Source organism: Staurois parvus, unplaced genomic scaffold (assembly GCF_062004578.1).
Source record: "Staurois parvus isolate SC_StPar_1 unplaced genomic scaffold, SC_StPar_1.0 ptg001158l, whole genome shotgun sequence".
Classification (NCBI taxonomy): Eukaryota; Metazoa; Chordata; class Amphibia; order Anura; family Ranidae; genus Staurois; species Staurois parvus.
Window position 1 is genome coordinate 836,430 of NW_028318954.1, and position 11,095 is coordinate 847,524.

Genomic DNA, 11,095 nt, shown 5'->3' on the forward strand with positions numbered 1-11,095 from the left:
CGGCTCTAAGTGTGAGAACTCAGCGAACACATGACTGCTGAATTTTCACAGCCGCTCTGAGCCAGGTGCCGCTCCAGACTCTGGGGTGAATCCCATCTTTGAAGTCAGGATCTTTCTCCAGCCTGGAGTGACGTCAGCCGACAGTGGACGTCAGCCCGCTGTCCGCTGAAAATGGGTCACAGGAGTGCAGAACGAACTGCACTCCTGTAATCCACAGAAATACAGCCAAAAAAGTTTTGGCTGTACTTCTCCTTTAACCTCTTAGATTCCACATTAAATATAACAAACATGCTTTACTGTACATACAGACTAAATTTACTGTTCTGGGTTTAGTAACACTTTAAATCTGGACAGTATTGCCTTCTTAAAACAAAGGCAAATTAAGGCAGAGTGCCAACTAAATAGATGTCCTCTGACAGCCAGCATCATTCAACCCACTTCCTCTGAGCCCAGGTTATCCTGGACCTGTACCAGCTTGAGCTGATACAGGTCACATTCAAATACTTACACTGGTTGCATTTAGAAAACACATATAATGATGAATTGAGAGCTGCATTAATTTGTGTTTTTCATGTCTTCCTGAAGTTCAGCTCTTATCTATCAAACACAACCACTAGATGTCCCTGCAGTATCATTTATTACTGCATGTTTGATAACTTGAAAACCCAGGATTTGTGAAAGTGGTTGTGTTTTACTATTGCATATTTACAATATTCACATGTGTACTGTGTATGTTATGAGTAGTTTGTTGAAATCTACTCCATGTTTGAGCAGGACGGCAAAGCAATTGCAAAAAAATAAAACATGAAGAAACTCTGTTTTTGGGGTTCCATTGCCTCCAAGGTTGTTGGCCAGCCCTGCTCGTCAGGTCTGAATGAGGAATAAGAAAACACAAATTGGAGATTTCTTTCCAGTACTTTACATGCCCGTGGCGCAATGCTATAGTAATTATCATTATTATTATACAGGTTCCTTTTATTTTTTTTGAGCAATGTATTATGGCTAGGTTTTGCACTACTTCCAGTGTAGTCATTTAGATAGAAAATGAGCCAAACATCACCAAGAGGATACACTTTTTTTTCATGCTGTCCATGACCCCTTTGAGAGCATGCTCTTCACTGTGTGGTCACCAAAACAAGAAGTGAGCTGAAATCTACCCAACAGGGACAAAGACAGCAGCAAGGGTAAATTCACACTAAGTGTGGTGGGACTGCATTGGGTGGCTATTCCAGTGCAGTCCCAGCTAAAGACAAGGCAAAATGCTTTGTCTCCGGTGTGGCCAGTTCACACCACAGCGATGCAGTGGTGAGCGCCGGGGGGAAAAAAATGATATATATATCTCGCACTCACCGGCCACTTTATTAGGTACACCTATTCAATCACAAACAAGTCCATCTAGTTCAACCATAAAAGGGAACAAAAAAAATTATAATCCTATACCCATATGCCTCATAGCTGAGCTCCTCCATGCTTCTTATCAGTTTGGTTGCCCTTCTCTTCACTCTCTTCAGTTCCCCAATGTGCTTTTTGTGAATTGGTGCCCAAAACTGAACTGCATATTCCAGATGAGGTATCACTAATGATTTGTCCATGGGCAAAATGATATCTCTCTCGCTGGAGTCTATACCTCTTTAATCACTTGCCCGCCACAGGATTTTACCCCCTTCCTGACCAGGCCATTTTTTTGTGATACAGCACTGCATTACTTTAACCGACAATTGCGCGGTCATGCAACACTGCACCCAAATGAAATTTATGTCCTTTTTTCCTCACAAATGGAGCTTTCTTTCTGTGGCATTTGATCTCCGCTGTGTTTATTATGAACAAAAAAATACCCACAATTGTGAGGAAAAAAAACTATATTTTTGACTTCATGCTATTAAACATGTCCAGTATAAAAAAATTTTAAAAATCAAATTTCATCATAAATGTAGGCCAAAATGTATTCTGCTACATGTCTTTGCTACAAAAAAAATCCCAATACATATAAATTAATTGGATTACGTAAAAGTTATAGCTTCTACAAATGGTGGTATATGAATTTGATTTTTTTTTTTTTATACTAGTCATGGCAACGATCAGCGATTTATAGCAGGACTGCAGCAGGCATTCTGACACTGGGGGGGGGACACAGACTGTCACTGACATCTCCGGTGACACGAATACAGTGATCAGTGCTAATAAAAAGCACTGACACTGGGCAGGAAGGGGTTAACTTCCGGGTCGATCAAAGGGTTAACTGTGTGCGTTTTACAGTGTATGCACACTGCTTTGTATTGCTCTGCTATGCAGAGCAATACAAAAGCAGTGTACTGGAGCTGACAGGGGGAGAGATCTGTATTGTTTACATACAGACGAGAGGTCCCAGGACCTGGTGCTCGACAGCTCCAGTGGCGCAGCAGGTAGGGCAAGCACACCCCCTACCCGGAAATGCAAAAATCACATAAATATACACGTGATTTTGAGCAGCCCTGCAACAGTATTTCTGCTATAGGGTGGCAGGCAAGCAGTTAAATACAAGAAAGGATTTTGCTTGCTTTAGAAATCACAGCTTATGATCTACCAGAACTCCCAGATCCTTCTCCACCATTGATTCCCCCAGTTGTACTCACCCTAATATGTATGATGCATGCATATTCTTAACCCCCAAGTGCATAACTTTATATTTACCGACATTAAACCTCATTTGCCACTCAGTTGCCCAATGACTTACAAGCTGACCTCAATGCATTGTTTAAGAGACACAAATTGCTAATCAGCCAATCACATGGCAGCATTTCAATGCATTTAGGCATCTAGATGTGGTGAATACAACTTGCTGAAGTTCAGAGCATCAGAATGGGGAAGAAAGGGGATTTAAGTGACTTTGAACATAGCATGGGTGTTGGTGGCAGACGGGCTGGTCTGAGTATTTAAAAAACTGATCTACTGGGATTTTCATGCACAACCCTCTCTAGGGTTTACAGAGAATGGTCCGAAGAAGAGAAAATATCCAGTGAGCTGCAGTTGTGTGGACGAAAATGCCTTGTTGATGTCAGAGGAGAATGGGCAGACTGGTGCAAGATGATAAAAAGGCAAAAGTAACTCATGTCAATTTGAACCAAAATCTCTGACGAATGTTTCTAACACGTTGAATGTATGCCACAAAGAATTAAAGTGGTTGTAAAGGCTCAAGTTTTTTCCCTTCATGCATTCTATACACAAAGGTAAAAAACCTCTGTACAGTAGAATTATACTTCTCTATACAAATTATCTGGAATACACAGGACTTGCCTGATAAGGTTCAGCTGGTTAGGGATGGTTACAAGAAAAGAAAAAAAAATAGATAAGCAACTATTGCCACATAAAATGTTCCTGGCAAGTAGAACTTTTAGGTTAAACCAATTTGTATTTACTGTATAATATTGGTAGGTCAACATGAGGCGACTAGCAAGGTGCTATGGAACATTGTGGTTGTAAACCCTTACATATACCCAGTGAATAGACTATCCTCAGGTGATACAGAAATTAAACAAATCCTGCTAAATATGCTGTACCTGTCTACCTGCAGTCTTCTCTTCATCCATACAAAGTGCTGAATTTATAAATGTAAATGGTATAAAGTGAGCGCTCCTGACTAAGCAGCTATAGCACTGAAGGTAATCACAGTGTACCCACAAATAACAGATAAAAACAGAGTGCAGCGCTGAAAAATAAATGTAAAAGCAAATAGTCCGTGATTAATGAAATGGATATATATAAGCGAGTCCCAAGGAATAGCTGATAAAGGCCAGGAAACAATGGAAAGAGTGCGCACTCACCGGACGCGCATGGAAAATGCGCATAAAATGAATATCCCCTGGAATCCTTATAGAAAATGAAGAGAGTAAGCTCCAACTCTGTGGATCATTCAGCCTGGAAAGGTATAAGAGAAGTCCGGAGATCCCCTTAAGGATGGTATGGTAATCAGCCAGGATCCAAAGCTCCGTCCCTCCGGTGGTAGTAGGTGCACACTACAGGAATCCGTTTGTGAATCACTTCCCCATAGTTTGGCCGGGGAGGTGACTACGGGGTGCCGGGTCTGACAGCAATGCCTGCCTCTGACCTCTCCCGGTGGCCGGGCTCTCTTTGAACAATCAGAGCGCGGACGCTCCTAGTGGTCGGGGGTGTCTGTGTGGAATGGAGGAGGGGGATACGCAATCTGGGATCAGACACAGACCTGAGTGTCTGATCCCAGATTGCGTATCCCCCTCCTCCGTTCCACACAGACACCCCCGACCACTAGGAGCGTCCGTGCTCTGATTGTTCAAAGAGAGCCCGGCCTCCGGGAGAGGTCAGAGGCAGGCATTGCTGTCAGACCCGGCACCTCGTAGTCAACTCCCCGGCCAAACTATGGGGAAGTGATTCACAAACGGATTCCTGTAGTGTGCACCTACTACCACCGGAGGGACGGAGCTTTGGATCCTGGCTGATTACCATACCATCCTTAAGGGGATCTCTGGACTTCTCTTATACCTTTCCAGGTTGAATGATCCACAGAGTTGGAGCTTACTCTCTTCATTTTCTATAAGGATTCCAGGGGATATTCATTTTATGCGCATTTTCCATGCGCGTCCGGTGAGTGCGCACTCTTTCCATTGTTTCCTGGCCTTTATCAGCTATTCCTTGGGACTCGCTTATATATATCCATTTCATTAATCACGGACTATTTGCTTTTACATTTATTTTTCAGCGCTGCACTCTGTTTTTATCTGAATTTATAAAGCTTATGAAAATTCAGAAAAAAGGGGGCAGGGAGTTGAAGTTGCACCCTGCAGAGCTCAGTGAGGAGACCTGAGCTAATTGGAGGGAAGAGCCAACCCCCTCTGTAGCAGTTGTATGTACAGAGATGGATGCAAACCTCCATTTTGCCAAAGGCCCTCCATCTTGTATCATTTCTACTCTAAATCACCTCCCCCCTCCCTCTCTGTGACACATGGTCCCTGTGTGCTGGGTTCAGAAGTGCACAGGAATCCGGCACAGCTTCATGGTTATAAATCCCAAATTAGCTGGTGCTCGGGTGTCTGTTAGCTTCTCAATCTGAGATAATCGTAAAGCCAAAACCAGTCCTTCACGGAACTTCAAACGCATTCCGAGACAGCCGTAAAACAGACATCACATTTAAAACCCACTCTTCCATATAATTTCATATTTTAAGATAGGAAATCATTACCAGGAAACCAAGCATATATTCGGATAGCTCAGTTTAATGTGAGTCATCTGATATCTTACACCCCTAGTTGAAGTCTACAGGAGAGCAGAAAGCCATATAGTTCTAGCTGGAATAGTGAAATGTGCCATGTTTGATGTCTGAACGTTCAGGATATTGTTCTGCATATTAATCTACTAGTGGCTAGGCTGCTGCATGTGCTTAGGGAAGGTTATTGACCATGTTATAACTTGGGAGGGATTTGGTGATAGCTTGAGTTCTCTGCCTAAAAACAACCCTCCCCAAATGAGGCAATTGGTTCTCTGCTTTGAGACACCCTTCTGAGTTCCTAGAAAAAGGCTGGTATGCTTGGAGCAGTAAGATGAAGAGATCTCCCTTTTAACACCAGGAACCAACTTGGGAGACGATACCCTTTTGCTCAGGAAACTTGATCTGCTTAAGGCTTAAGCCAAGGCTGACGGCAAGTATTCTACCTCTCTAAACTTCTGTTATCTCTCTGTTGTGGTATTGCTCTCTGTGTATGTATGTATGTATGTATGTATATATATATATATATATATATATATACACACACTACATCTTTTTCTGTAAATATTTTTATTGCACCATTTTTACCTTTTTAGTAATAAATCCTATTATCTGAAAATTGTTGAACTGTTTCTAAAGCGCTTTAATGCAAACTAAGAATCCCTGTCTCTAAAGATTCGCTACTGTGTTTTTAAACCTCTATATACTGCTACCTGCAGTGACAGTGGTATAGAGACGATTATTCAAACATCAGTGTTATTGCTAATATTGGAGAGTTTCCTCCTTTTCTCTACAAAAAGGCAGTGGTGGCAGTGTGAAGGGTTAATTGCATAATTAACCTGACCCAGTAACAATCGCTCTCAGGCTGCAGGTACATAGATTGTGGTCCATTAGCTGGAAAATCTTTGTGCAGGGTGCAGCCGAGCGTGGCATTGTTACGCACGTGACAGCGCGGTTTTAGATTGGCTAGTCCTTCGGTCACGAGTTGGTGAGAAGGGCTGGGGATCTGACGCCGCGATCGTCACACCCACCACAGCTCACATGAACAGAGCTGAGGCTGTCAATTTGCTGGAGGCCCCTCCCCTGTCTACACAATATAGAGGGATATGAAATATTCATAGTTCATGTTGGAGGTTTACAACCACTTTAAGCCAGCCATAGACGGATCAAAACTTGGCTGGTTCAGCAGGAACCAACCAAATATGCATCCATCTATTGGCAGGCTAATTGTACTGATGTTGATCCATTGATTGACTTCATTACAATCGGCCTGTTGTGTTTTTCTTGCGATCACTGCCATCAGCTACAGCTGCTAGTAGTGATCATTGTATTCTGTTAGTGGGGGAAGGCTTTCTGCACTCCCCACCAGAAGAACACAATAGCGCTGCCGGAAGGATTCCCCATAAAAACCGACTGTGCGATTCTCTTTTCATTCCACCTACGGTTGAAAAAAAAAAATAAAAAAAAATTGCATGTAGATGTATGGCCTATGGCTATTGTTTTCACTGATGCAACCAAGGTGTCTGCAGATTGTATACATTTGTAGATCTGTATGCAATGATTGAAAAAAAAAAAAAGTTTTGCTGATAGCAAACAACCAACTGCCAAGTGTACAAAGAAGCTGTGTTCACGTCGGTACGTTTTTTACATTCAGCCAGTGGGGTGAATAAACTGACCCGCTTCCCATCCACACATTTAATGTAGATGAGGGAATCTTCCTGCTGAGTCAATGTATTCTGAATACACTGATTGGCACTGCAGTCTATAGCTTGTGGCACTGGATGAGAGGCAAATCCAACCAGATGGCTGAACAGAAATTGATTGGTAGATTGACTTCTCTTCAAACACTGGGGTTATACATGGATCCAAATTCAGCTGGTCCCTGCTGAACAGGCCAAATTTTGATCCACGTATGGGCAGCTTAACACAGGCATGTTTAACATCTGTACTGCAGTTGTGTTTGGTACCCCATTAAATTGTAAGTCAAGCCAAATCTTATTAGTTTTAGATGAGAGTGAGGGAAGGCTAGAACCCCTTTTAGACCTTTATAGCTGTTCAGTAATTCAAGAGAATTCTGTTCTCCTGACAATGTTTAACCAAAGTATGGGGATCTCTGTGTCCCTGTTGCACATTCCCTCACTTCCTGTCCAGTAAAACCATTGTCAGGATAAGAATGAATAAATCTAAGAGTACAGACGGTAGTAAAAGCACAAACAAAATTAATCAAATTAATCAAACTATAGAAAAAATTTTTTTTTTGGATTAACATATTAACCTCTTGGCAATGGCAGTGCACAAATATGTGGACTGTTGGGGAGAAGGGGGGTTGGGGGTTGAGAGCGCGTGCCCTGCATGCTCCCAGCACAGTTACCCATGCCTATTGGGAAGCTCCCGATCTCTACTTGTGATCAGCTTTCTGATCATGTGACTACTGTGACAGCCAATTACATGATCATAAACCCCACCCCACTTCCCAGCGTCACAAACCCCCTAAAGAACTGGGAGGTGCAGCGCCAAGGGGTTAGTCCACTGTCAAAGCTCTACAAGTCAATGAAACCAAATGTGCAGCATTTATTTCAAACAGTGCACCACACACAGATGGGCCCACATAAAATGTGTAAGAGCTTTGGTTGGTATTTAAAATGGACTGATTCATAAGTTAAGGCAACCCACTGATGTGAAAGGTCCCATAAACCCAAAAAAGAAAAAAATACTTTTATTCTGTACATCTGTATAACTGCCTAATATTCTACTTTAATAAAACTGAATAGAAAATTTCATAAACTTTTTGCATGTATAAATGAAAGACAACATCAAACTTGTATAGAAAACACAAACATTTATTTAAAGAAAAACTCAAATATCTGAAAAAAATTGTGTCCCCTGAATAAAGGCCGATTTGAAGCTCTGAAACCCTTTTCCCAAAAGAAAGGTTACATGCCCCCAGGGATCTCTGGGGTTAAGCCCTTTACAAGAGGAGTTCCAGATTTACAGGCCTGCTTTTAAACAAACCGTGTAACTACATATACAAACAGGGTCATCAGATTACCAGAAAAGCTATCGGCTATGTACAGAGGTAGATAAGTGTATGTGGCACACCAATAAGGAAATACAGTACATGTGACTGATATCCAGTCTGTGAGATGTGGGAAAGGACCTAATCATCCTGTGAGCATGAATTGCTGATCTAAATATCCCCTTATAGTCTTAACTCAAGCCAACAACAATTTTAAACATAAAATTAAGTCAACACGCAAAATAAAAAGCATTAAAATTTACAAATTGAAAGACAAGGCATGCTTTTTTATTGACAACATTTACTACGAGTCTACAGCTAGGCTGCACTCCTACCCTCATCAAGTGTCTGAAGGAACAGATGTTCTCAATGACCTTACTCGCCATATTCCCATTTTCTCATATACGACTGCAGCCATGAAAGAAATAATCTAATTGGCTGAAGGGCAATAAGACCAAGTATTCCTTCAGAGAATCACCATTGACTTGTGTGAAACACAGGAAGCCACCATGCTTTATCTTAGAGGTAGACACTAAATCTAAAACATACTAAGCATAATACTCATTCAAGTATGATATACTCCCAGCATGCACCTGTAAAAATTTATGATTCTTGCTAAAAATAAATATGGTGAATTTCAGAGTGCTTAAATAAGGTTTCAAGGATCATCAATACAAAATTTGTCCAGAGGTTAAGGGCAGTCAGCATGAGCAGTTAGGGCAATGTCAGGTAGAAATTTGTACTGTTGTGTCAATATTTGAATGTTCTTTATTACAAAGAAAAACAATTTAGAATAAAAAAAACAAAAACAAAACAAAAACACACCATTAATGCAGTTGGAAACAATTGCCCCCCTTCCCCATCACACACTGCTGCATCAGACCATCCTGTAACCTCCTGCACCAGCCTTCATTGGCAGTTCAGGATACCGCAAATGTGCAGATTTTCTTCATAAGCGCCAACAGAGAAGCTATTCTAAGTGCATGCCTGCAGGGAGATCGCTTCTCCCATATGCCTATGGAGAATCATGAACAGTTCCATCACAGAAAGCTGGTTCAGCGAAAAGGACTGCAAAGCCACAAAAGCCAGACTAGACTGAAGCCTGGTGGAGGAGGTCACCTGCTATTATGAGATACTGTAGGTAGTGTAGGAAATACAGAGGCAAGGCTGGCCCCAGCTATATTAAGGGCCTGATCACACTTCTGCATGCATTAAAACCACCTTTTGCAAAGTAATACACCTGCACTCCTTTTGTCAATGCAATATACCACAACACAAAGCAATGACATCCGAGCACTGTAGTGTGCTATTGGGGACACAAGTTTTTATTCTTGCTGCACTTTGTGCACTAGGGACCTATTAAATATAAAATAGTGAGACTTTTTTTGGTCTGCTATCAACACCTGCATTTTACAGATGCTGTCTGACATTAGCAAATGTATAGAAGACCACTTGCCCTTCTGAGAATTTACCGCCCTTCCTGACCAGGCCATTTTTTTGCATTACGGGGCTGTGTTACTTTAACTGACAATTGCGCGGTCATGCAATGCTGCACCCAAATGAAATTTACGTCCTTTGTTCCCCACAAATTGAGTTTCCAGTGGTATTTGATTGCTTGTGTGTTATTTCTGTTTGGTTCTTTCTATAGCACAAAAAAAAAAAAAAAAAAGACCAACAATTGAGAAAACAATATTTTTGACTTTTTGCCATAAAACATGTCCAGTGTAAAAAGAAAAAAAAAATAGACTTTGTCATAAATTTAGGCCAAAATTTATTCTGCTACGTCTTTGCTGAAAAAAAAAAAAAAAAATCCCCACTGTGTATTTATACTGCTGTCACGTAAACCAGTTAATTTACACATATTGGGATTTTTTTTTTTTTTTTCAGCAAATTAACTGGTTTACGTGACAGCAGTATAAATACACAGTGGGGGTTTTTTTTTTTATTTTTTTTTATTTTTACTAGTAATGACAGCGCTCAGCGACAGAGGGACTGTGGCGGGCATTCTGACACTAGGGGGAACTGTCACCGAAATCCCCAGCAACACCAATACAGTGATGAGTGCTGAAAAAGGAAAAAAAGAGAAAAAAAAAAAAAAAAAAAAAAAAAAAAAAGCACCGACACCCTACTAATGGCACTGGGCAGGAAGGGGTTAACATGAGGGGGCAAATCAAAAGGTTAACTGTGTTCCGTTTTACTTGTGTGTGCTTCACTGTAAGCACACTGCTTTGGATGGTTGTGCTGTGCACAGCCATCTAAAGCAGTGTGCGCGAGCTGAGAGGAAGAACATTTTTTTTTTTTTTTTAAACCAGTTCTTCTCCCTGTTGGAGATGCTCGACAATCACCGGGTGCCGATGAGTAATCACTGGCCAGGACTTGGTGATTGACAGCTACAGCACGGGTAGGGCACGCGCACGCCCCCTACCGGGCAATGCAAATATGACGCACGCGCAATTTTGCTCACCCATGCCGCCCTGTAGTAGTATTTCTGCTATAGGGCGGGCGGGGAGCGGTTAAGAGAATTTACCATGAAAATCAAAATCTGCTAATATAAAAACCAACCCTTGCTTACTTGGTAAAGGAAGGGAGATAGGTCTACAGTACATTTACTGTATACTTTGCAAAAACAAAACAGATGCAGAGCTGCTTTCAGAAACAAAGCAGGTTTGTAATGCCACAGACAACAAGTCTCCGATAACAGCGTTTAACTAAATAAATTGCATAGGACTTGTGCATTCAGTAGAATGTAGACTGATAAACTGCTCTGCCACAAAGAGGCAAGTCTATCCAAAATGAAAACCTTTGTTTTGGTTTAAATCTGGTAGGTGTGACCGTCCACTGAGTCTACAACAAATGGGTATCTG